Below are 26,724 nucleotides of genomic sequence, written 5' to 3'. Positions count from 1 at the left end.
TGTACCTATCAATGAAGATAAAACATCTATGAAACAGCAAGCTTGTAACTACAGTTTAACAACTGAGCACTGTAACTAATATGTTTCTGTTACTCATGATGTACACAGTTATAGCATGCCCTAAAAGGCCCATTCCATCTTTTCATGTATGCAAAAGATTATCTCACTGAGGCATTCCAAACACTAGCTTTTATCTGAAGTCTTGACAATATCCAGTGCTGGTGGCCACATCGTTGGTGGCTGTATGTTATTCTGACAAGGAAATGTGCAGAAACTGATGCACAATACCTAGTGAAACAATGACAATATAATCGCTTTTCGTTGTGAAATTTTAGCTAGTGAAAACAGCGTAGTTTCTTCAATGTACCCCTTCAATTTTTTTCACAGGCTCAGGGACACAACTGTGCTCCATCTCTTCCCCACATCCTCTGCTGGCACTAAAGCCTGCAAACCCCCCTCCCGAACTACGCCCCTGCAGACAATTTTTTTAATGTTTTACTTTTGTTTGGAGTAGACAGGCAAGACATGGGGTTCATCAGTTACCCCTACTTCTTCACTCTGCATTTTTTCCTTCTCTTGTTCTGTATTGGGTAACAGCCCATCGTCCAGGACTTCAAGCAAGACCAATAAGCCCAAACGTGCAACACCATGTATGTTGTGGGCTAAGTGAAGGATCTCAATTGTATATTTAGAAATCACAGAAGTAGTTAGAAAGGTATGTCTCCTTCAGTAGAACCTCGTCTGCCAACAGCTCAGTCTCTTAATAGCATTGTTTAATCAGGCAACAACTTTTTTTTTCATAATAGTCGGTTATGCTTTGAATGTACCTATCAGCCAGCACAGCCTTGTGCTCTGCTGTTGATTTAAAAAAAACAAAAAAGAAAAAAAAAAAAAGTACCCTCAGTGGAATTGGGGAATGCCAGAAAAAGTTGTACAGAGGCAGGATGGTACAGCACCTTCCATTACCAGTCTTTCATCCCTGCACGGCTAGTTGATAACTCTCTACCGTCTGGTCTTAATGAGGGTTTGTACTGTGTATTTTTCATGGTGGACAGATGGGCATAGTGCATTTATACCATTCCGTATCAGCAGTATTACATCATCTTCTCACATAGAAGTTTGGTGAAATAGAGACTTGTACTGTTAAAGGGGTTTTGGGCCAAATCCTACCTTCCTATTTGAAAGCCCCATGGGAAATATGTTGCCTAGACTCTAATAGCATTCCTTTGCCTGCTGCTTACAGTCCTATACCTTCAGCTTGATGATGTTGGAGTTGTTACCATCTGATATAGAGTATGATACAGGTCTGTTCATTACATAGATGATTACTTTACTATGAATCTGGCAAGCTTGGCCCTATTAGAGTCTGTGGGTTTCATTTTTTCAGACTATGGATTTTGAAATAAATGTATATGGAGGCTTACTAGATGTCTCAGTAAGCAAGAAAGTTCCTTCTCTTCTGCAGATAGTGACAGTCTTGGGAAGAATGTGTGACTTTTGGAGTTCAACAGTGAGCCTGAAAAGGATTTGTCTTTTTTCTCCTTCATCTTCAATGTGTTTATAGTTAAATATTGAGTACACTTAAAACTCATCTTTGCAAGCAGCCTCTTTTTATTTCTTCCAAGCTGTCAAGCCTCAGCAGGATGTGCAAAACGTGTCTGGAGAAAAGTTGTGTTCAGCTTTGCTACTGTTGGGAATGTTTCATTGATTTCTGGAGCTGATCCTCTTTGAATTCAAGAGTATATCTTGCACATTAACATATTATTACTCCAGTATTGGAACTTTCATGTATTCACATGCTTTAATCAATCCCCGTCGTCAAGATGGAGTCCCTGGTATATTATAATAGCAATGTAATGATAACTAAAGTGTATATAGGCCTTAGGCCTGCCAACTTAGTAGCCTACCCTTGTCAATTTGAGAAAAAAGACCCAAACCAGGTTTCAACCAATCAGGCTGCCCTTCCCTCCAGAACACTCCTGTAAGAAGCTCCAGTCCCTCGGGTTTCCTACAGCACATCCTGCTAGGGAGTCTCCACTGAGCTCTGCTCAGTCACACCTTTGAGAAATCAATTCTGGTACTTATTTCTCCTCAAAATATTGGTGTTACCAGTCAAAGGCTTCCAAGCCGCTTTTCTTGTCTTCTGTAGACCTAATTTCTGTATCAGTCGCTACGTCTGACAAAGAGAGGAAAAAGTCTCTTCAGAGCCTTCAAGACCTGTGAAAAGAAAAGGCTTCACTTTGAGGATCCCCACAAAGACTGCATATATTGCCTTTATCCAGCCCATTCTGCTAAGAATTGTAGGGTATGCAGGACATTTTCTAACAAGAATCTTAAGGACAGGGAGAGGTGGCTGCTCATTTAGCTCCAGAAATTAAAAGTTTTGAAAGATCCTGTTTCTAGTTCTGACAGTGAGGATTCGTCTGCATCCTCCAGAAAAACTAAACAGAAAAGAGGAAGATCACCTCAGTTTGGTCATATGGAGGACCAGCCTAAAAAAACTTTAAAAAAGACTAAACATGGGTCTTACAAAGCTCACAGTCCTTCAAGTTCTCCTCACATCCTCCTGCATCCTCCCGTAGAGAAATAATAGAATGTTCTGTCTTGTCAGAATGTCGTAAAAAGGCTTCTTCTGAACCTCCTGCCCCATCTCCAATGACTAAACATTCTTTCAAGAAGCCATCTGTCAAACCGACAACATCGTCGACGACTACAGCTTCGAAGGAGGTGTGCACAGCATTGCCAATGACCTCTTCAATGACAACTGTCTATACATCATCCAGTACTTACTATGTGCACACAACGACTCAGTCGTCGACACGCCCCCTCAGTCACGCTGTTGACACTAAAAGAAAAATAACCGTCTCCTCACCTTGTCGACGAGTCCGATGACGAAACCATTGTCGATGATAACACCCTTAGCGCTGTTGACTGCTTTGTTGAGAGTCAGACATTCATTACTGCCAGCACCATCGACTCCAGCATCGATGGGCCAGTCGACACCGCTGATGGCGAAGATTGTAGAGAAACATGGAAAATTGAAATGCCTGACACAGTCACACACTTCCCATAATAAAGTATCACCTTTAATTCCTGCACATCTTTTGGAAGAAGAGGACTCAAAGGGGGAAGGGCCATTTGGTATTGCCCACAGTCCTTCTGAACTACAGGTAAAGTGTCAGGACTTAGACGGTGACAACTAGTATGATCCTCAATCCTTTTATTCTTGTGAGGATTAGTATCTGTACCAGGAGCAAATGTTTCTTATGCCAGGTACCCTCATTTCAGATTTGCAATTAATGCTGGTGGACTACAGGAATAGATTTCCACCAGTCCACTCTGAGGACTAGCAGGCATCTATACCTTCATCGGTGCAACCTCCTTTCTTACCTGTTAGATTGCGGGTATTGCCATTGGATGTACTCCCGCATACACCCATCTCTGTTCTACCACAAGACCTGTTAACATCCGATGATAGAGAAGAGGGGGAGTTGCCAGATGTTGTTGCGAAGTGGGATGACTATCAAATTCCTTCTCTGTCTTCACCTTCACCAGTGCCAGTAGACTCCATCAGGTGACACTGGGGGATTCCACAGTTTATTGGAGAGGGCAGCAAAGAGATTTGCAGTACCTATGCCAGCAAAGCAGATAGACTGCTTTCTTTATGACTTTAAGGAATCCTTTAAAAAAAGTATGAGATCGATGCCCATAGTTGACTACATATGGCAGGAGGAGCTGAAGGTAATAAAAAAAAAACTTTACTGTTACTGCGGTCTTGCCCCACATGGATAAAAAAAAATTAAGGCACCAGATGACACCCCAGCGTGCCTAACTGGGCACCCCAAGCCGGGCTCTGTTATCACTCAGGCAGCACAGCACAGATCTATAAATCCTTCAGCTCCAATTTGTGCTCCACCTGATAAGGAAGAAAGAAGGCTTGATAATATAGGAAAGCGCTTCTCCTTGATGTCCTGTATTACAGTAAGTGTGTCAAACTCATTGGCTGTAATAGGCAGATACGACAGGCAGCTATGGGCAGACATTGCTCCTTAACTAGACCAACTTCCAGAGGATTCAAAAGCAGAAGCAATCAAGATACTACAGGAAGGGAAAAGGACTTCCGCTGAAGTCATCGACTGTGCAATGGATATTGCTACCATGGCCTTTCTTCAGCTGGCAGGAGCAGCTGTTTTAAGAAGGCAGGGCTGGCTTTGTGTGACTTCTTTTAGGCCTGAAGTGCAGACCAAAATTCTCAATTTACCTTTCAATGGAGAAGCCCTATTTGGGTCACACATTGAAGATGCACTGCAGGATATAAAAACGGATACGGACACAGCTAAGTCCCTTTGAACCCTGCAATTAATAAAAAAAACAGCCCATTCGGGGTGCTAGAGGAAGGGGATATCCGTCCTACAGAGTGTAATTTCAGCAATCTAAATATTCCTCTTCCTTCTCCACTTACCAATCCTTTCATCCTCAATATCAACAGAGGCAGCCTCCACAGGCCACATATGTTAGAACCACGCAAAGAACAAGAGCAGGACAACAAACGAGAAGCAGGACGCAGGCAATGACTTCTCTCTTACTCCACTTACTTATCCTTCTTCAAATTCAAAAATAGGAGGGAGGATCTCCCAGTATTTTCACAACTGGCAACAAATCACCTCGGACCGATGTGTGTTAAACCTTATTCAATTTGGCCATACACTGGAGTTCTGCAAATTCCACCAGCAACACTTCCTCCTCCACGCACTTTGAAACACCAAAATCTTCTCAAACAAGAAGTCCAGCCAATGCTCAAGAAAGGAGCTATAGTAAGAGTTCCTGTTCTGGACAGAAAGAGGGGGTTTATTCTCCTTTCTTCCTTGTCCAGGAGAAATGGAAAGATTAGTATCCAATCTTGGACCTCTGGGACCTGAATACTTACCTATAAATCAACAGCCATTCTGTATGATTACTTTCCACAATATCCTTTCCCTTCTCAATCCAGGGCATTATGTGTTCTCCCTCGATCTTCAGGACGCATATATCCATGTTCCTATACATTAGTCCCAAAGAAGAGTCCTCAGATTTGTAGTAGCCAGAGAGCATTTCCAGTTCAAAGTTCTTCCTTTTGGCCTGAAATCGGCCCCCAGAATTTTCACCAGATGCCTAGCTACAGTTGCTGCTTTCCTCAGAAGACACAAACATCAAGTCTTTCCATATCTAGACTACTAGCTCATCAAGGCCAAATCCAGGTCGCAGGCTCAGTGAGCGACAGAGGCCCGTGTAGAGCTGTGTGGAAAACTAGCCCTACCTATCAATCACAGCAAATCAGCTTTTCATCTTCTGAAAAGAAGAACCTTTCTGAGTGCAGTTCTAGACACATCCAACAGCAAGGCAGCTCCTACAAAAGTGAGACAGAAAAAAATTTCCTTAGCCAGACTGGTTAAAAAAAGAAAGTTTGTTTTAGTTCTCCTCTTCAAGTCACTACTAGGAATGATGGCTTCCTGCATCCCACTTGTGCCATTCTGTCATCTCAGAATGTGTCCCCTTCAAGAGCAACTAGACAATCGTGGGGGAGAGAGGGGGTCTTTCGACTTTGTAATCAAAATTATAAAATCTGTGAGAACACACACATCTTGGTGGACCCAGGAATCTCATCTGTCTGTGGGCCTCTTTACTTCCTCAGCCAATCCTGTGGGTGATCACAACCGATGTATCTCTAGAAGGTTGGGGAGCCTTCCTTCAGGATTTAAGAGTCAGAGGCAGGTGGGAATCACATCAAAAGGCTTTCCATATCAATTACCTTGAACTGAAAGCAGTTTGCCTCGAACTTTCTAGCTTTTCTATCAAAGATGAGAAATGAATTGGTACTCAGACGTAAGGACAACTCCACAACGATGCACTATATCAACAAGTGGGGGAACCAGATCTCTGCTTTTATCTCGAGAAGCTCAATGCATCTGGAACTGGTCCATCCTACAGAGAGTGCATCTTCAGGCAGAGAAACTACCAGGCACTCTGAATGTCATTGCGGACTCTCTCAGCAGGCTGACAACATCCAACCATGAATGGTAGTTAAATCAAAGAGTGCTAGATCGCATTTTCTCTCAGTGGGGCCAGCCAAACCTCGATCATTTTCCACTCATCTGAATGCAAAATGCCAATTTTATGCAACTCGCGACCACCATCCTGGCTCTTGGGGGGGGGGGGGGGATGCGTTTTCAATGGCATGGTCAGGAATTTATGCTTACACTTTTCCTCCCATTCCCCTCATTCAGAGAGTCCTAGCCAAGATCAAAAATGAACACTGCAAAAGTCTTTTAATTGCCATGGCATAGCCTCAACAGCTTTGGTATACGGAGCTACTTCTCCTTTCAGAGAGCCACAGTACCTCTCTGCCAGTAATACCGCGCCTGCTAACAATGAGCGACGGCCAAGTTCACCACCCAGACCCAGCATCCCTTCATTTAACTGCCTGGCGCCTGAACAACATGAATTCGAACATTTGAACATTCCTTCCAACTGCAGAGCCATTCTTGCCATAGCTGCACCTGATAGTGCCAATAGATCTTACTGCCTTAAATGGGAAAGATGTTGCATATGGTACAAACAAGCTTGAGTGCACCCGTTCTCATCATCGCCAGAGCGGGTGCTACCTTATCTCCTCCATTTAGCCAGAGAGGGTGTGGCAAATGCGTCCATTAGAGTCCACTTAGCTGAAATTCCCGTTATAGGCAATCAGAGAACTTGCTATCTTCGTGGTCGACAAGAATTATTAAGCAGTTTCTTAAAGGGCGTTTTCGGTCTTGCCTGCTAGACAGACCACCACCGCCGTCCTGGAAGCTTAGCGTAGTTTTGTCCCAATTAACGAAACATCCATTTGAGCCTATTCAAAGGGCGGACTTAAAATTCTTGTCATGGAAGGTCGCACTTCTTCTTGCCCTGACATCAGCTAGAAGGGTTAGCTAGATACAAGCCTTCACTATTCAAAACTCTTGCAGTTTAAGGACAATGTAGTAATTCTACGAACAAATCCAAAATTCATACCCAAAGTTCCTTTGGACTTCCACATTAATCAGCCAGTTATGCTAAAGTCATATTTTCCAAATCCTTCAACGCCAGCAGAAAAGACTATTCATTCTTTGGACGTCAAAAGATGTCTCAAATTTTATCTGGACAAGACAAGAAGTTTTAGAAAAACAAATCAATTATTTGTGGCATTCAGTGCCCCTTGGAAAGGGCAACCACTTTCTAAACAAGGAATTACCAGATGGATATCTAGTGCAGTTGATTGTCACAAGGCTGCAGGGAAGCCCCTGTGTAGACAAACACATGCACATTCCACAAGGGCTGTTGCAGCATCCACAGTGCTCTTCACTGGTGTGCCCGTACAGGACATTTTCAGAGCGGCCACCTGGAAGGGCACACACACTTTCGCGAAGCACTGTTGCTTGGAGGAATCGTCACAGGTTGATGTAGCAGTAGGGCAAGCGGTGCTGCAGCATTTGTTTCAGTAATGGTGAGCTGTGCCATTCTTTTTTTCCTCCTACCCAGTATAATGCTCATCACATTGGATGATAATGTTTCTTTCCTTCACTATACACTGGATGTTGCTTAGCACTGTGTAATAATTCTTTTGTTTGCATAGCAATTTATCATTTAAAGCTTTCTTTTCTATTCATGGTATTGCTTCTATCAATTGGAATGAAAGTGTTCATCATACAGTGTGCTTCACTACTGCTTGCTATTTTGATTCAAGCATGTGAATCTATGAAAGTTCCAATACTGGAGTAAGAAAATGAGTTACCTGTAGCTGTAGTTCTCCACTATTTGAATCTTTTATAGATTGACATGCGACCCTCCCTCCTCCCCTGAGAAGCTCACCATTACAATCCAAGGGACTGCAGCTTCTCACAGGAGTGTTCTGGAGGGACAAGCAGCCTCATTGGCTGCAACTTGGTTTGGGTCCTTTTTTTTCCGCTCCAAATTGACCAGGATAGGCCACTAAGGTGGCAGGCCTTAGGCCTTTTGTACACTTTAGTTATCATTACATTGGTATTATAATACACCGAGGACTCCCATCTCGACTATGGTTATTGATTCATGTATGTCAATCTACGAAAGATTCCAGTACTGGAGAACTACATTTACAGGTAAGTAACTAATTTACTTCTAAGTCTGGCCCTCATTCACCTATAAGGAAAATTTATTCCATACACCCAATGTTCTATGGACCACCTTTTTGTGGTTCATTTGCCCTGGTTGTGAAGTTAACTTTCTCTTGCAATTCATCCGTATGTGTTCCTGAATCATATTAGCAACACACTTAAAGCATTTTTCTTTTGCTGATTATATATTGTTCATAGACTGCAGTGGTTTTACTGCTATGTTATTTGGTTTGGTGGGTGTAAGAACGATTTAGCTTTCAAATGTGTGCCTTATCATAAATAAATGTTGATTTTAGAGAACTGCAGGCTTAGTTGCTTGCCAGGTTCCAATGGTGGAAATGATTTCTCTTCCATAACAAGTCTGTACTTGTGTATGACCTGTTGGGTTCCACATTCAACTGCCAGAAGCCTCTGCTACCATTTTTTCTTCTTGGTGCCAAACATTCTTAGGTAGTCTAAGGAAACCTACTTCTGGATCACCTGTAACCCTGCTGACAATCTCTAGAGGATCTATAGCTAGTAAGGATTTCTACTTCACAATATTGGAAGGGAGGGCTCTATTTTTAGTTCTGGGAGCCTTTTTTTGATTGTTTAGGATCAGGAGGGAGTTAATTTTTACACACAGATGTAGACATATTTTATGTGAACACAGTGGGAATGAAGCCTTTGGTCCATCAATTGTGCAGTACGGCCATGGAGTTATATACATGGGCTTTGTGCCTTGTTCGGATTGTATATGATGCATGGGGCATTGTATTGTGGGTAGGATTGCCTGTGAGTCATTGGTCCAAACATTGTAGTGGTCAGCTGAGCAGACTCAAGCTTATACCCCATAAATAGACTCTCCAAATGGTGATTGCAGAAAAAGTGTATACTGATGTGTCCACCAATAGGTAAAACTCTAACGAAAATAAACTGTATTAAGGATAGACCAATGGAACATTTTCAGGATATGCTGTTGTCTTAAATTGTTTGTGGTACTTTTTTGTATTCTTCCAGTCCTGTATCACAGTAGTAATCAACACATTACAATAGCACCCACTGCACACTGTTTGTTTGCTCCAATGTATTCAATCGGGTTCTGCTTCTCTGTTCACATGAACTTAGTGACATGAACATAATCCAGCTTTCCATCCGTTTGGCTAGCATTTTACAGTAGTTACTTAGACAGGCTGATGTCTGAGCAGTTAATTTGGAAGCCTGCTTCTAGAAACCAACATATCCAGAGATTGATTCAAGGTCGTCTTCAAAATATGCCTGACCTTATTAGGCAGTGTGGTTAGATCATGTAGTCCTTACCCATCTGAGATTACCTCACAGTAAGGCAGTTTTCTTCACCTTTCAGAACTAATTAAAGAGGCATCACCCAGTTTAGAAACCCCATTAAGTTTAGGATTTCAGTATCTTCCAATTATTGCCTCCTAATCACTTTGAGCTTATGGCTCCCATTGATATTTAAATTGGCACGTGGAAGACACTCATTTAAATTACATTTAACTCTGCTAGCAAAGTGATTGATTTGCAGATATTGTCTGACTGGACTTTTGTGCAGTACTAGAAGTGTGACCCTTCTGCATATTTCAGCTTTTTCCCCAAAGTCCTTCTTGAGACATTTAAATAAATAAGATTTTACTTCGAACTTGCTTTGTAAATTCTTTGCTAGAAGCGGAAAGGCTTCTTCAGAGTATGTATTCTCCTGTCACCCTTATTTTTTTTCTAATTTTGTCAGGCAAAGTAGTGCACTGCCTCTTAGCAAGAATATAATCTTATTATCCTAACCCTGTAAAGGAGACTTGCGAAGCCTCCCTTGACTGTCAGAAAGGGTAATGAGTTATGTCATGTTTACCCGGTGCATGCCCTTTTTACACCTGTGGGGAAACATTGTCTTAAGAATGACCAAGGGACAGTTAATGTCTTTTGAAGGCTTATTTCTATTGAGGTGCTCAGTAAAGCAACTCAGACGTTTCCTCACCAAAATGTGTTTATTGTTATCTATAACGAGAATACTCAATTTGGCCAGGCTATACCATAGAACATTGGAATCACCCCCCCCCCCCCCTTTGTAGATCGAGCGCTCAAGCGCTTTGACATGTTGTAAGTTTTGCGGGCGTTTAATCACGCAAACCGCACACTCATCACTTTCACTCGTTCGTGGGTTTGCCTTTCAAAAATCCTTTGATATCATTATAAAATGCTTTACGTTTATCCCGCCTTGGGGAGTTTTTGTTCCTGTCTTGCAGACTGCCTCTGTTATGTGGATAATTACATGATTGCCAATACGTTTGACTGCGTGCAAACTTTTTTCTTCCTGTGTCTCTCCCTCGCGCTCATGGTCGCCATGTCGCTTTGAAACGACTTTGCTTCTGTCAACTGTTTTACTTTTCATTTTCTATTTAAGTGGCAAGAAAAGTCCAGTTAGGAATTTACAACGCTAATAGCTTTAACTCGAGCAAATGCGAGACCCATTACATTGTAAATGCTTTTTTTATTATACCGTTGCTGGCATATGGTTATTTCTGTGAAACTTCCTAAATGATAGGAGGTATGTGGACGAAGTAAACATGGGTTGATAAACCTTGCCAAGTTATATATTTCTAGTCTCTAAGCCCTCCTTCCTCTAAGTATCCTAACTCGAACCCCCCCCTCCTCTAATTACATACTTTATTGATTTAAGTCTAGACTACCAAAGAGGAAGTGAATAGAGAATGCGTATTGTTGCGGGGCTGAGCAGTGGCTTCTGTAGATTTTCTCCTCTGTGACAAGTGCTACCATTCTTTTCTCCTTAGCCTGGAGGTCATCCCATGCATAGTGATGTCTGCTTTGCGGCATACAGAGGTCACCATTTTGAGTAACATTAACTTTTCTTTCTATACTTAATCTTATTTTCCTCAGTAATAAATCCATTATTCTGCAGGTTGCAGTTTCTACTCGACTGCCTGACACTGCTGAAATACAGTTGCATTAGTAAACAGCCAGAGATGTATAAACATTTGTTGCTCTGTTGTCTACAGTGGTTTATTATCGTTATTTACACAGGCGTTTTCAGAAAAAAAGAAATATGGAGGGTTAAGGAAACGAAAGGAAAGATGTATGAGGTTTCATCACAGTGCTGTTTTGTGCAGTGTAAGTGCTGGGGGTGGCAGTTGTGTTCCTTATTCCCCCGTCAGCCACGACACTGCACCTCTCAAATGTTTATTCTTTGTGCTCAGAGAACCGAATAGCAGACCATTTTAGAAACTCCAGATTCAGCAGTAATGGAGCCCTAGCCTAGATATGGTGGTTAGCTGTGTGTGAAATGGCCGTCCAGTAGAAAACCGAAGTTTCAAGTAAGAAGACAAGTAGAAAGATAGAACATGTATGGTTTACGTTGGTACAATGTGCAGCTCACTTGTTCGAGCTACCTGTTGAAGATAATGCAGCTAAAGCAGTGGTTCCCAACCGGTGGGCCGGGGACCCCTGGGGGTCCGCGAAGCCTCCTCAGGGGGTCCCCTGCTGCTTAAAAAAATTAATAATATTAGGTCCCAGCTATCAGTAATGACTCCTTGGGGGTCCCCGTGCTCCAATAATGATTCAGTGGGGGTCCCCCAGGGCTCCAGTATTGATAAAATGGGGGTCCACAGAAGTCAAAAGGTTGGGAACCACTGAGCTAAAGGATGTAAAACGAGAACGGAGGCCTCAGGGTGTCAGCAGTTCTGCTGCGCTAAAGACAGGCGACATCTTATGTATTAAAGCATTACTTTTACCCCTCTGTGGAGCAGTATCGGAATTTCCAATGAAAAGGATGACATATCTGCTAGTATCATTAGTGAACCTGACTTTCTACACTCCGGAGAAGGATAGCTTCCTCTAACATCTAATGGATGTTTTAGAGGAGGCGAGGTTCTTCCTTTAATCTAGGCAATGATGGCTTCTCTTCTACTCTCCCTGCCAGGGTGACTTCTCAGCTCTGCTCATTCATCTCTGCAAACTTCCTGCGGCATCAGACCAATACACTCTACAATTACAATTTTATTGAACGTATTCCTTTTTACCTTCCAAGCTGTTAACGAAAGCATGTCACCTAGGTAACCAAAGGTTTGTTCCTGTTGTGCTCAGCATTTTTTGTTGTTGCATGACACCTGCCTTACAACTGGTACTGGTGTTAAGTGTCAGCAGAGAGGCCAAAGAATGGCTGCACAGGTACGTTGAGCATCATTCTCACCCACCATAGTCTATGTGTGGGTCAGTAATGGTCAATGAGTGATTTGTAATGCTGGTTATAGTCTAGTCTCTCGCCTCCCACTTCACAAAGGGCACCGTTTAAAATTCTCTCTAATGGCAAGAAGGAATCAAAGTGCAGTCTTGTTTATCAAGGGCTATTCCACTTTTCTTCTGTGATCAGTCTGTGGCCTTCTGAAATTATCTGCTTTCAGGCAAAGGGTAGGATCTGGCAGTGTCTCTCTGAGGTATCTTGTGGTGAGGCTTTGCTAGAGGCAGTGGTCCGCTGTACACTTGCTTCTCTTATGCTGTCAATGGAAGCAGGGGATCACATAAGGAATTCACGCTTCCCGAAACTTTAATTGAAATTGATATGTTTTGTTTTGTCTATCATGTAGGAAGCTCTGCCTCACCCTGTAGCCTGTGTACTGAGACTCAAGCTACTTGTTTACAGGCTTCCTGCCAGATTCTGCAGATTTGTATTCCATTTTTGCATAAGCTGAGAACAGAAGTGTATTTGTTTTATTCCCATCCATTTGAGGGAGAGCTGTGGGAGCTCATTGTAAGAAGTTAACTTTGTTAGACAGTGCATATTCCTGCAGCTATATCCCTGTGCTTTAGTGCGCTGATTATGCAGCAAATTGTCTGCATCGTATCCCTTAAATTGTAAAATATAGCTCTATACAGCCAGTCATCACATTCCTCCATAGCCTAAACTGGACGGTGTACCAAAGGACTTGGTCCTTGCTCTCCTTCTGCTAAACGTACATAGAGCAGTAGTTGGGGACCTCCTAAATGATCTTTGCCTACATGCAAAAAGGTACAAGTAGTAACTTTATACTTGTGAATTTGGCTCTCTTCCTGGGTTTCTGGGCATGGGCATGGAGACATGTAAGTCTACACTTTTGAGTAACGTTACACTCTGAAACGGTCAATAACTAAAAGTAGTTAAGTTTCTCAAAAGTGTAAGAGTAAATTTACATGACATCTAGTGTAAATGTACCTTTGTGAATAGGGCCGTAAGTGTCGTACACTACATTCTTGTGTATTACTACTGTTCGTTGCTTCAACCCCCCACACCCCTGAGGCCTGATTCACACTTTGCAAGACTATTTAAATAAATATCTCTCCCATTGCTGGGGGAAATCCCCTGGTAGGCTGAGGACCTGGGGGGTCTGCTTTATAGCAGTGAAGGGACCGGTGGGTTCATCAGATAAACAGCCTGGGAAACACAGAATTGTTTGCTATTTTGGAGCTGGTATGGTGAACTCATTTGCCTACACTGTGTTCATTTTAGGGCTGGTCTGAACATATTTTCTAGGACTGCTTTTACGTGCCAGGGCACCAGTGCCTATTTCTTGTATGCAGCTGTGCAGGGAACATTGCAGGAAGAGATTCTTCTTTGTTTGCAGTGTATTCTCTGGTGATATGCCCCGTGTGGAACAAAACACAACAGCCAGCTCTTTGATTGTTGGATAGAGTACCTTGCAAGGAGCTTTTCACCTTTTTTGTATGTGTGCTTGTAGCTTGAGAATACACAGTAAGCTGCTACCCCGTGTGTACCTAAGTAAACTCAAGTCTGGTATCCCTGGTGTGAGAGGAGTGCAGATTACCTTATAGGACTGATATTCCCTGGTTAACAACTGTATCCTGCTCTCATGCCCACCCACTGAGCAGAGTACTCTGTTGGCAAATCTGTTATTTATGACAGTGGTAATAATCTGTACCATATGGTTTGCAGAGGTTCTTCCTATAGCAAAGCCTTGTTTTTTTTTTTTTTTTACATTTGCTCTTTAATGCTTCCAAAGCATTATTTCTAATGTAGGCAGCCCTTAAGAATTTCTCATTGTGAGTAATAATAGGGTTTGTTAATGATAAACATTGTGCTTTTCGTTAACTTTTCGAGCAAATAAAATAACGTTTTTAAAAAAAACAAAAAAAAACAAAAAAAAAACAATGGTCTAGGGAAGTGACTGACTGATATATCTTCAGAACACTCCAGTGGATCTTTTTTGTTCAAGTGTCTAAAATCTTATAAAAATACAGTAATTTTTTATAAACTGGTGACTGTTTTTTTGAGGTTTGTGTTGATTTCTTCTTTGTTTTGATGCTGTTTAAATGATTACCACTTGTTTTTTTTTTTACATTTGCTCTTTAATGCTTCCAAAGCATTATTTCTAATGTAGGCAGCCCTTAAGAATTTCTCATTGTGAGTAATAATAGGGTTTGTTAATGATAAACATTGTGCTTTTCGTTAACTTTTCGAGCAAATAAAATAACGTTTTTAAAAAAAACAAAAAAAAACAAAAAAAAAACAATGGTCTAGGGAAGTGACTGACTGATATATCTTCAGAACACTCCAGTGGATCTTTTTTGTTCAAGTGTCTAAAATCTTATAAAAATACAGTAATTTTTTATAAACTGGTGACTGTTTTTTTGAGGTTTGTGTTGATTTCTTCTTTGTTTTGATGCTGTTTAAATGATTACCACTTGTTTTTTTTTTACATTTGCTCTTTAATGCTTCCAAAGCATTATTTCTAATGTAGGCAGCCCTTAAGAATTTCTCATTGTGAGTAATAATAGGGTTTGTTAATGATAAACATTGTGCTTTTCGTTAACTTTTCGAGCAAATAAAATAACGTTTTTAAAAAAAACAAAAAAAAACAAAAAAAAAACAATGGTCTAGGGAAGTGACTGACTGATATATCTTCAGAACACTCCAGTGGATCTTTTTTGTTCAAGTGTCTAAAATCTTATAAAAATACAGTAATTTTTTATAAACTGGTGACTGTTTTTTTGAGGTTTGTGTTGATTTCTTCTTTGTTTTGATGCTGTTTAAATGATTACCACTTGTTCCTCTGTGTAAGCCTTGCTGCTCAGTGCCATAGCTACCTAGGGTTGAGTTGAAGGTTGTACAACTGAAACCTACTGGACTTATAGGAGTTGGTAGGTATATTACATGGTGAGGTCGCACACCCACACCACATAATACACCCCATTCCCTCACAACCCACATGAGTGGAATGCATTTGTTCTGGTCCAAACTAATGAGTCATCAATGCAGTTCATTGCCAAGCAAGGTGGCACAATGTTGTGAATTCTGTCGAAGAGACACTGCAACTCTGGTACTCAGCAATCTCAAGACTGGCCACCTATTGGCAGAACAGCATCCAGGTCTAAGCAACAACCGGCTGTTCCCTTTTTAGAGTATCATTAATAGAAACTTTGTCACATCCCACGTAAGCTTGTCTTTGGTCAGTGGGGTCAAACTCTTAATAGCAGGTGGGAGCATTTTTAAAGAACAGGGCTAACTTATTTGCATTTGCTGATCCACTGTTTCCCTTGGTACCAAGACTACTGTGCATAGTGATCACTCCTGCATGGCCATGGTATTACCAGCATGATGAGGTACTGCAGCTGTTGAGCTGCATACACGTCATTCTTAAACCGACCCTACATGTCTGTCCTGATAACCAGATAATAAATCACCAAAGACTGTGTGCATTAGTGGGTTAGTCACCTTTGGGGGTGTTGGCCACAGAGCCTTGCTGATGGGCAGCTCCTGCAGCCAACCTCCCACTACACTCTGCGTTAGCTGACTGTACAGTGTGGATTTCTGAGGTCTATGCCCCCCCGGGAGGGGGCTGGGGTCTATAGCCTGTAGCACTGACGGTTGGATATGCACAAATGCTGTGCACAGCCTGGGTTGGCTGTCTGCGTGATGATTGGTGTGGGGCTTGGACAGACCCTGCAGCAAACCCCTACTGCGCTTGGCCAAAAACAGATGCTCAGCTATACTGTGGTCCTTGTAAACAAAAAGTTAGATTCCTTCAGCAAGAACTATTAAGCCGGTATCCACATGTGCACCACTGAAAGAAAGAACCCCGAAGGCAAATGCTTTGCTCTCATATACACCCAATATCTTTGCACTAGCAAATGCCACATCCGCAAGCAAGAACCGACCAGATTGCTGGGAGGACATAGCAAAACTGGAAAGCTGTGGTCAAAATTTAATAACCGTGCCTCAAATTCAAAACTTAGGTAGTAATCCTCATACATCACACAGGCCTCCTGCAAATGTAGAAATTTTCTGAAGATAGCAAAACTCTTGACCTTTTGCCTGGTCCTCTCAGACACCACTAAGCATGTACAGTACCATGAACACTTATTTTACTAGAAGAAAAAATATCAACATATCCAGCCCCCACAGAAGCCACACCAAACATACACCCACCAATCCCCTCTGTACACAACACACTGAAATGGACCTATTTCATAGCACCTTCAGAAGAAACTCAGTTACTGATCACTCAAATGTACATTAATCTCAAAGCAACCGCCTCAAAAGAAGACATCTTTGGCAGTCTAACTCCACTGTCAAATGAGCACTCACACCCTCCATTCACCTTAATAAATTCCTCACATAGGCAAGGCATCTTCATGAGCTCTCTCAAGGTTACTATTGTCTGTTAAAGAAATGCGGTCTATAGCAGTGCTTCCCAAACTCTTTAAACTCACTTTTCAGAACTACAAATTTTTACTACCCACCAGGCTTTAATAAAGATCACGTGGGTATCTTTTTTTCATATAACCAAAGCATCGAGTGGCAGCACATTGTCATTAAAGGACAACAGATTTTTCATTGGAATGGCCCCTAAATATGCAGAGCCCTGTGGTTTTTCTGATACAAATATATTGCACTCAAATAATGTGTGGAAATCGGGTTTCTGTGAATATTTATGATGTGTGCTCAACTGAAGTGTCTTGATTTGTTTTGATACTGTTAAAATATTTGCCTCCATCACATTTCATAATTACAAAGAATGTGCTTCATTTTTGCTGTCCTGACTGCTGAATTTGTACAGTTCATTTACAGGTATTTACAGGTTGGTGTGTTACAAAAAATGACATCCTACAGCCTTACCTTTCACATTCTGCACTCCAGCAAAATTGTCACTTAATTCACTTTACTTTCTCTGACTGCAAAGTGAAAGGAGTTTTTAAACATCAATCCACATGTTAACAAAAATAATGCAACTTGTTAGACATAGCCTGACATTTCACCTCGGTCTTTGAAGCGCAGCAAATGTGACAAGATAAGTACTGAGTTTAAAGGCATATTTATTCATTGCTTGGACTTTCACAACCCACCAAAAAACGTCTCTCCACCCGCAGTTCGGGAAGCACTGATCTAGACGATAAAAACCTAGCAAGTTACAACACATTCCCCACCCTGTTTTTGTTAAAAAAATAATGAAAAGCAGTAGATGTCGAATTCCAAGAATGCGTGAACACCAATCACCTAGTGTATGACTGTCGGGCACGAAACCATGCAGCAGCACAAATACAGCCACTATCTAGATAATTGACTATGTACTATTCATCTGTGATAAAAGGGGTGTCTTACTCGTTTTTATTTAGCCACTTAGCTGCTTTCAATAGGCAACAACAAAACACCTCTCAACATCCTCCCAATATACATCCAAGGATTTCTCATTTGACTTCACCAATCTCAGTTTGCTCAGCTGACCACATCCCACTTCCAGCGTCTGCCAAAGAGCTGTGATGTTCCTTGGAAATCCAGTCTCTCTCCTCAGTATCTTAATTGTTTTCAAGGATTCCCCAGGAGACATCACCAGTAACGAGATCAAGGTCCAGTGGTATGCTAAAAATGTAACTATCATTCTGTCGCCGAACACTACAGTATTGACTGCCTGGAACATTGCTTCTCTATAGTCTTAACATGGATCTTAAACTCTTAGCTTTAAACCACACTGATTTATCTTCATGGCAGAAGATGAGATGGTTTTCACTTGTATGGACTGTTAACATTAAAAGGTCTAGATTTTCCTAATTAAAACAAATTCTCCTCATTGCCAAAAGAGATAAACCCAGGTGAGAAGTGCTCAGGTACTTGTGGGGTTTACCTTGCAACTCAGCTAAGAAGGAAAGTCCCTCTGCTTCTTCGTCAACTGGGACCTAGCCTTCAAATTACATGTCACTAAGAAGACAAACAGCCCGGTACGCCCTCTATCACTTGCACTCAAAATAAACCTCCCCTACCAGTAACAGATTTAAGAACTGATCCTGGTCTTTTATTGTTAAGTTGACTCCTGTGTCCTGAATCTACCTTTGCACCAGTTAAGTGCGTCATCACGTTGCTGCATGTCTCCTCAAAGGATTGACAACATTAAATTGCACCTGCATTTCGCTCTAATAAGTCTGCTGTCCCCAACTGTGAATCCTTATCGTATTGTCTTATACCCTCTCCTTAGCTGGCTGTAATATTAGCAGGAGCCAGTGTGTCATGAGAAATATAACATTGTCGAATTCCAGCTAGGGAACTGTGGTGAAACAGTGAAAACAGGAAAGAGTCCTTCTCCATCTACAGGTCCTGAATGTGGAAAAACGTCCACCTGCTAATCCTCGAAAGATCTGAAGTCTCGTTTGTCGAAGGAGTATATATCCAACTATAAGGACAACCCCACTCAGTTGCCCCTGGCTGCCTGCAATCTCAGAATCGCTACTCACACTTCTGCATCTCGATTTAGATGGCATGAACTTGTTTCCAGCTGGGTTCATGCTATGTGCATACCCACCAAAGCAGGATCACTCACTTGATGCCATTGTAGTGTGCCGTCTCAGTTATATTTGTCGTTTTTTTGTGGAGCGGATTTTCATTCTAGATAAGTGATACCATAGAGCGAGGTGCTTGTACAATGTAACAAGTGCTAAATAGACTTGTGCTTTAGTTGATAAACTCCTTAGTCTTTAACGCCATTAGATACCTCAGCGCTGTCTCTTTGAAGGGTTAATAGAAGCTGCCCGGCAGCGCGCGCACGTGGTCGGGGGACGTGCAGGTCTCTAATCAGCGGCGCAAGCTGCAGAATGTTGTCGGACGAGTAACCGGGGCCAACTTTATAGGGTAACAAAAAACAAAGCAGCTCAGAAGACTTTCGTTTGAACTTTCACCTGCTTGTGTCCCACGGTGTACCAGCATGGTGCACCGCAGCTGTGCATTCCTACACTTCCTGTCTTTATCACAATTTAGTTATGATCCACATTCCTGATTGGTGCGGGTTTTTCTTACCTCAGGACTTAATTAAGATTTGAACCTAATGTCCATAAAGTCTCCCTGCCATCATGTTTACCATGATGTTTTTTGCGCATGCCATTTGAGGTATAATGCAGTTCACCCAAGCAAGAATCTGTCAAACAGAGATCTATTTTGGAAGCAGCGGTCTTCTTTTACTCCTCCTGCCCCAGCGCGTGCGAGCTGGTCGGGTTTGAGATAGGTGTGTTTAAACTGAGCAGAAGGGAGAGGGTGAAAATCAGGCCTGGCTGGTATTATCTAGTATAGAAGCCACATCCCGCTCCTACTCCCCCACTGTCAATACTATGATGAGGGAGAGGATATGTAGGGTTTTGTTTTCCTTTCAGAAAACGGCATGTTTTAGAACTGTTTGTACAGTTTGCTACTCTAGTGACGGTAAAGAAACCACTAATTTAGGAAATGTGGCGGTTAAGATTAAGTACGCAACGTTTTATGTTGCCTTGTATACAGGAAAAAGGTGCAAAATCGATAATGAGGTTTTGAAGCCTACTAAACAGTGATCAGTTGATTTTGTAACATCTTCCATCTGGGTTAGAATTATGCTCAGTTCTTCATACGTGGAGAGCAAATTAAGTGTGTAGTACATGTTTTCATCGTAATCTGCGAAGTCCACTCCCCTTGAAGGAAAATCATTGCAAAAACATTAATGGCAAAACTCCCTACGTTGCTCTTGTAAGAGGTCAAAGCTTCTTCATAGAGGATCTAGTCCCGGAGAGTGCTCGGTTAACTCCTTGTTGGTCTTCTCCCTTCTTGCTAGGTTCAACTACATTCATCCCCTCTCTCATGACATGCTTTAACTGAGCTTGTTTAAGTACTAGACTTTCCCTCTTAAGCTCTCAGACTACCATTAGAGTAACTCATTACAGGGATTTTTTCAGTTCTAGTCTTCCTTTACTTAAGAGTAAAAGCCATTCGCTTTCTAGTAAAAGGTATTAGCTATAGGATGGTCCCCTTCAGTGAGCAGTGCAACATTTGTAAAGTGGGCACAGCAAAACAAACCCTCGTTCTAACCCTCTTCTAAAAGGTCTCTCTAAACAGGTCATTTGATTTTAGGTTTCTTGTTCCCTAGTTTGAAGTGAGTTCCAACCTCACTGTAGTACACCCCTTGATGCCATTGAAGGCTATTCAACCTTGGGCAGGTGCTTGAATCGCGTCTTTTAGACTGGAGGAAGAAAAGATTTAAGACATAATTTCAGATAATGCTTATGTTAATTTCTGTCATGGGTTTCAGTCACATGGTCATCATGAGTCTCGCAGGGAACAGAGATATTGTTTGAAAGGGAAGTATTCAGTTAAGAAAGCTGGGATATGTGTGGGTATTAATGTAGTTCCCTTCTGTTGTTTGCATAGAAGTGTACAGCGTGCCTCGAAGTTGTCCCAGGAATGACAAAGCACCACAGTGCTAAACACTGTCAAGAAACTCAAGGTGCCTTCAGAGCAAACCGTTTTAGCAGAGGTCCTCACTGCTAAATGCCGCTATATTCATATTTGGACAGTAATATCATGGGCAGCGTCTCAAATTAGATGGAGGTTATTTAGATTGCATTACGAACAGCTTGACTGGCTGTTATATGGGCATGCTATCTGTCCCTTTTTGTAAGCAGATGTGAGGTTACTGCGACATAACTGTCCTGGGCTTTCAAGTAAAATTGTTGAGAGTTGTAATCTTAGTTCATTTCAATTGAACAAACATATTTGAAAACCGTGGTTTGTGTTCGAGTGAGGACATGTCATCGGTTAACCTTAGGTAGAAGAGCCGTGGTCAAACATCACCACTTTTAAATCCCTGTATGCATTACTTTTTGGATTTTTACTAGTTTTTGAAATGCAAGCCTGGACACATCATTAAAAAGGGCTGTTGATTTGCTCCCTTCTGGAATCATAAGTGAGCCATGAAGTCTGAACCCACAAATTCCTCCTACACGACCTCTTGTCTGCTCACAAACACATCTCGTGGGCCTAGTGGAACCTGCCACCTCGTGGGGCTTTTGGTATACGCTTCCAAGCCCTTCATACACGTGTGCATACCCTGTCCCCTTGCGTGTCTCCTACCTGTGTTAGAGGATAGTGTGTTCGTTGACCCCATTTGCTTGTGACCTTTGGTTGGTAATCTGCAATGCTCTTCGTAAAAAGGCTAGTTTTGAGTACACAATTCCCAGGTGCTGTGTATTTTCTCTGGCTTTGCACTGTTGCCTTTCTCTTTCGAATAGTCTAATTTTCGTACGTTTTAGTCTTTTATTTGGTGCGTCGTTTCAGTCCTTCTCTTCCCTTCTTTATATTTCAGTGCCTACCCACCAGTGTAGTGATAATGTGTTTATTTGTATATATTACTTCCAGTTTTGCCCATTCTATGTTCATTAAATAAAATATACTACTTTTCCCCCTGTTTAATAGTACGTCGTAATTTGTGTATCTCGGATGGTGACAGGCAGAGTCTCCTACTAGTTCAATACTCTTCTCCCCAGGAGAAATGAGCTTGTGTGATGAAACGTCCCTTTTCGGAAGACACGTTTTTTTTAGTAAAGGAACATTCTACTTACGTTTCCCCGTTGCGTGTGCGCGCGGTCCTTGTGCCTCTCCCAGATACAGCAGGTGGACGCGGCTCCTCTACCCGGTCTCTGTATCAAGCTAATCAGTCAGTTGAGGAAGCTTGTGAAGGATCTGAGTTTACTAACTTGCATTCTTGTGCTTATAATACAGGGAGTGGGGTGGAAGCAGGGGGGGGGGTGGCCTTTTTCTCATGCTCATGTGATTGGTCAGTCGGTTGGCCTGGGGGGGACCAATAACACATGAGGCCTTTCTTTACACGGACACAGACCCCTGCCGATTTTAGAGAATTCTCTGCGACAAAGCTGGCGAGGGGAATAAGGAGAGGGGGAGGTGAAGGGCGAAACTGAAGCGTAATGTAGTTAGTGAGCTTTTTTTTTTTTAATCGCATTCGTAATATCTTGGCAGTTGTTTGAAGGGTTTACTGAATGCTGGGAGGAGGGATGTTTTTAAATGTCTAAAGTTTGAACCACATCCCCCACTTTCTCCCGACTCTGTGCTTTTCAAATATTTAACTATTTTTCCGGCTAATTCTGCTACACCCCACCACACGCACAGTTCCATGTGTACCCTACCCTGTTTCTAAAAGGAGCTCTTCCCTGAGGTGTTGCCACCTCAGTTTAGGTCCGCTCAAGTTCACGGGTACGGACTCGTTCTGTGTCCATGACGCAAAGGCTGCATTGTGGCAGGGCAACGGTGATTCTGCCTACAACGTTTGTTGGCGCTCCGCATAGATTGTTCGGATACGGGGTGTATAGTTGCACTGCGACCGTGTTGAGCGGCCGATCGGTGGTGCTGCAACGGACTCTGTGTAAAAGGCAGATGAGACGCTACGCGCTGCTGGACAGTGCAGCATGCCGAGGTGCCACATAATGCAGCATGGCTAAGCGAATGCTCGGTCTCCAGAGAGCACAGCTTAAGCCACCGGCGCAGTGTTGCTTTGGAATGTTTGCTGGCTGCTGGCACAGGGACTTTGATCAAGTGTGGGCCAGTAAGAGGATCTTAGAACAAGGGCCAGGATTGTTTTCAGTAGGCGGAAAAGTGCTGAGAGCGTGCTGTGAAAAATATGAATGCTGCCCAATATAATTCTACTTACAGAATGAAATCCCTCTCTTTTAAGTTCTCTTTTAATTGATTGCATCTATTCAGTTTGCACACGCTCACCCTGGGATTGTTTAGGTACTCACAACACTTTAAGTTGAGACCGAACCCGAGTGGATCAAGTTCTGTTTGCTAGCTTTGCTTTGGTGTTAATGTGTGGATTACAGCACAAGTTAACCGTCCCACTTAATGACCTGTGAGATACTGCCCGTTATTTTGTCACTCCTTCCTATTACCCATGCAGATTGGCGTTTCTTGTAACACGTCTATCCACTACTGCCATATTGCATAAAATCTGCCACTTTCATGGCAACACTTCCAGTAGTCTCTGACTTTACGACGTTATGGCACTATCACAGACTGAAGTCGTGAACTTGAATTAACTTTAGTTGAATGCACACGTACAACGTATAGTGCTAATTCCCGTTCATGTACAATCGAGGGACGTGATGGAGAGACGTGAGGGGAGAGAGAGGAGCAAGGAGCATGCTTGTCTGTGAGCCCGCTGACCCCGTAGGTGCTGGGAGTTGCACTCTGAGGCAGGGCCCAGTCTCAGTGCCTGTTATTGCCGGAGAGAGAAGCGCCGGATCCCCTGAGCTCACCCAAGTGTTCGGCCCTCCCTCCTGCAGCGTGACATGGGGGACTGGTAACGTCTGCCTGCCTTAGGGGGGCTGTCGCTAACAAGAGTACTTTATGCCTCTGGGTAAAAAAGTCAACCAGAGAACCCTCCAGGAAGGGGCAGCTCTATGAACTCAACCAGGTGGGAGATCTTTCAGCGACAGCACAATCAGTTTGGGTTCTACTTGGGAGGAATTGCCGCTGTGCAACTCAACTCAAGAGTCAGTGCTGGAACATTCGGCACAGACTGTGCCTTCTTGCAAAATATTTCAGTGTAGTCATATTGAGCATATCATTCATCCCCAGAAGTGGGAAATCCAACCATTGCAATAAAAGGCAGAGGCACCATGAAACTAATCAGCTGTCAAAGCATGGATCGATAAAACAGCTTTAAAGATACCAGTGCTATTGAAGGAACTGACTAGCCCTTGCTGGGAGGTTTCCTTCTCTCAGGAGGAGCTAGAGGTCTTCAACAAGAAAGAGGGGCTGTACCTGGAGGAAAAGGGTGTCCTTCACGTGCATTCAGACAGAAATGTTGAACAGTCTTCTATCATGTCTAAGGCATTTGAAATGATTCAGAGTTGCAATAGACATCCCACTTCTGACAGGATGGGAACCTCTAAACAAAACCTTAACAGCCATAACTAATGCTACAATCTTAAACACACCCAAACTAGACATTCAAACCCAAATTCTGCAAACTTTGTCAACCACCACTATGGCAATAAATATTAATTTGGACAGATTGAACTCGCTCATCAGAGAGCACAGGCTCAGGTAGAAGCAGACTATGGAGCGGTAAATCAGGCATGCCACTGTCAATGTAGCCCCATTCTGGACAAACTCCAGGAGCTTCCAGGAATTGTCTTCAATGCTGGCTAAATTAAAACAGAAGTTGGAACATCTGAAAGACGGTAGGCAGCGAACCTTGTACCCCAAGGGCTCTAATCAGTTAACATCCAGCAAGGAGAGGATCTTGATGAAGTGGCACAGGACAAGAAAAATTCTGAATGGGCTCCAGGAGAACCAATAGAAAAACCCAATCATGGATCATAATGTAGATGATCCATGATTGTTTATACCTATTTTGTCAAGAAAAAAAAAAACTGAATACAAACTATCTACAAGACAAGAAACTGGAGATTTCCAACTCCATAAGAACGTTCGAGACAACGCACGTCAAAGGAACCCCAAGCAAAAGAATAATCAAAAGGAGGGCAGGACAGAGTGCGTTATGTGCTCAATAGGCAGACTAAGAATTCTCCTAAATCCGAGCAGTCGCCCATTTTGCGACGAGAAAACAAAGCCCAGAGGCAGCTTGTGGAAGTGAATCCTTCAACTGTGAGAGAATCGGGGCCCCAGACCTGGTAACCCAAGTAAGGGAAAACCGGAGGGTTGCGTCGAGAGTGGCACATACGAGAGACCTACCAGTAGCTGGTAACCGTGCGACCACCCCAGAGACATCTCATTCTCGGAGGTCATCAGACGGAACAAGAGGAGACCAAAGAGCCACCACTAATGCGGAAGTTCACTCTGTCAATAAGGTCTGTGCAGCCCAGTGAGATTCGTCAGCAGCAGGGAACCCACAAGGCCATCACCGAGACATCTCATCCCTGGGGGCCACAGAAGTAAAAAACAGGAGATCCGAGAGTCCCCACTGCCACTGAAACTCAATCCCAGGCACCAAGGTCTGTGTGGCCCTGCAGCACTCTACTAGGTTATCAGCTTAGCTAGTTTATCACAACTGGCAATCCAGAGCTAACTGTAGTGGATCAAAAAATGCCATTGATGCCGAGATTGCATCAACACTGCACGCCCGAAATAGCCAACAGAATGTGTGTAACCATTTGTTGACACTAAAAGAGACAGGAGCTCAGAGCCTCATATTTCGCCTGATCGTACAGATCACAGCCCCCTTGGGATGTCCTCAACAGGGGTAAACTTGTGAGAATCTGTAACACAATCTAGGGCTTAGAACAGGTAAGGAGCAAAGACTTACAATACGTAGCCTTCACAGCCTCAGAAAATGGCGAACTAAATGAGAGCAAAGAGGTTTGCTTCGGTAACCCGGAGGTTGTGCAGTTACTAATGTCTAAAATTGAAGGCGGACAACAGGAGGTCAATCTTGCACTGTGCCAAGGTCGCAACACGTGCCTTCGCTATGGTGCCAAGAGAGCTCTCAATCGCGCATCTCCCAGGGTCAACCAGGGACAAGATACTGTAAGGAAGCCGGCCCTCAAAACCAGGGTTCCCGCATGAGGAAACTCTCCCACCTCCAGTCCCGACACAGGAGTGATCCCTAGGAACAGTGCCACAATTAGTAACACCAAGAAAATCCACATTCATCAAATCCTGCCCTAATGCAAGCTTGGCGACACAGGGGGGGTGGTAGGGAAGTAGAGGGGCGGTCATCATAAAGGGGACCTATTGACTTTAATTTCAACTTCTGTGGGTTTTCCAGTTGTTTAAGAAACATTTTATTCTCCCCATTTCCAAATTGTTATACTTCGAGCAAACTCTGGGGAGATTTCGGACGTAGTTAATTTTTTATCACCAGAATTTTGTGACCACCATGACAGATTGCTAAGAATGCCATATGTGGATCGGTTTGCTGTGACTCCGAGGATTTTGCACACTTAGAACATACACCATGTGGAGATATTTTATTTTGAACAAGTTGTCACTGTTCATTGCAATTGACCTTGCTGGCCCAAGGACTGCAGGGGATGTCACCTACGTTGGCTGGGGTAAGGGAAGTTTAATTGATTTTATTGTTTTACCATTACGTCACAGGCTTATGGCTCACAATTTCGCCTTTCTATCTAAGTGTTTGAGCGATCATCACCTGTTGGCTATTTCCCTTGCTATAGGTAGTGAGGTGCAACAAGATGTCATTAAAGTTTGCCCATTTGCCTTTCAACGGAATAAGGGGATCCTACGCAAATGGGCAACGCTCGATTCTCAGGCAATCCTGAGAGATCTCTTAAAGCAGAA

At 42.8% G+C, this 26,724-nt stretch overlaps 2 protein-coding genes across 4 annotated transcripts in view; one reads left to right on the top strand and one right to left on the bottom strand.

The window, feature by feature from the left end:
• KCNJ13 (potassium inwardly rectifying channel subfamily J member 13) overlaps positions 1-22,154 on the bottom strand; it is a 37,868-nt gene extending 15,714 nt beyond the window's left edge. The window contains exon 1 of the mRNA XM_069213781.1: positions 22,005-22,154. The gene's annotated coding sequence lies outside the window, so the exon portion shown is untranslated. The remainder of the gene's footprint in view (positions 1-22,004) is intronic.
• GIGYF2 (GRB10 interacting GYF protein 2) overlaps positions 1-26,724 on the top strand; it is a 1,376,329-nt gene that overhangs the window by 216,436 nt on the left and 1,133,169 nt on the right. The window lies entirely within an intron of this gene.

The sequence above is a fragment of the Pleurodeles waltl genome, chromosome 11, assembly GCF_031143425.1.
Source record: "Pleurodeles waltl isolate 20211129_DDA chromosome 11, aPleWal1.hap1.20221129, whole genome shotgun sequence".
In the NCBI taxonomy this organism is placed as follows: Eukaryota; Metazoa; Chordata; class Amphibia; order Caudata; family Salamandridae; genus Pleurodeles; species Pleurodeles waltl.
This window is presented reverse-complemented; position numbering and strand designations above follow the sequence as displayed.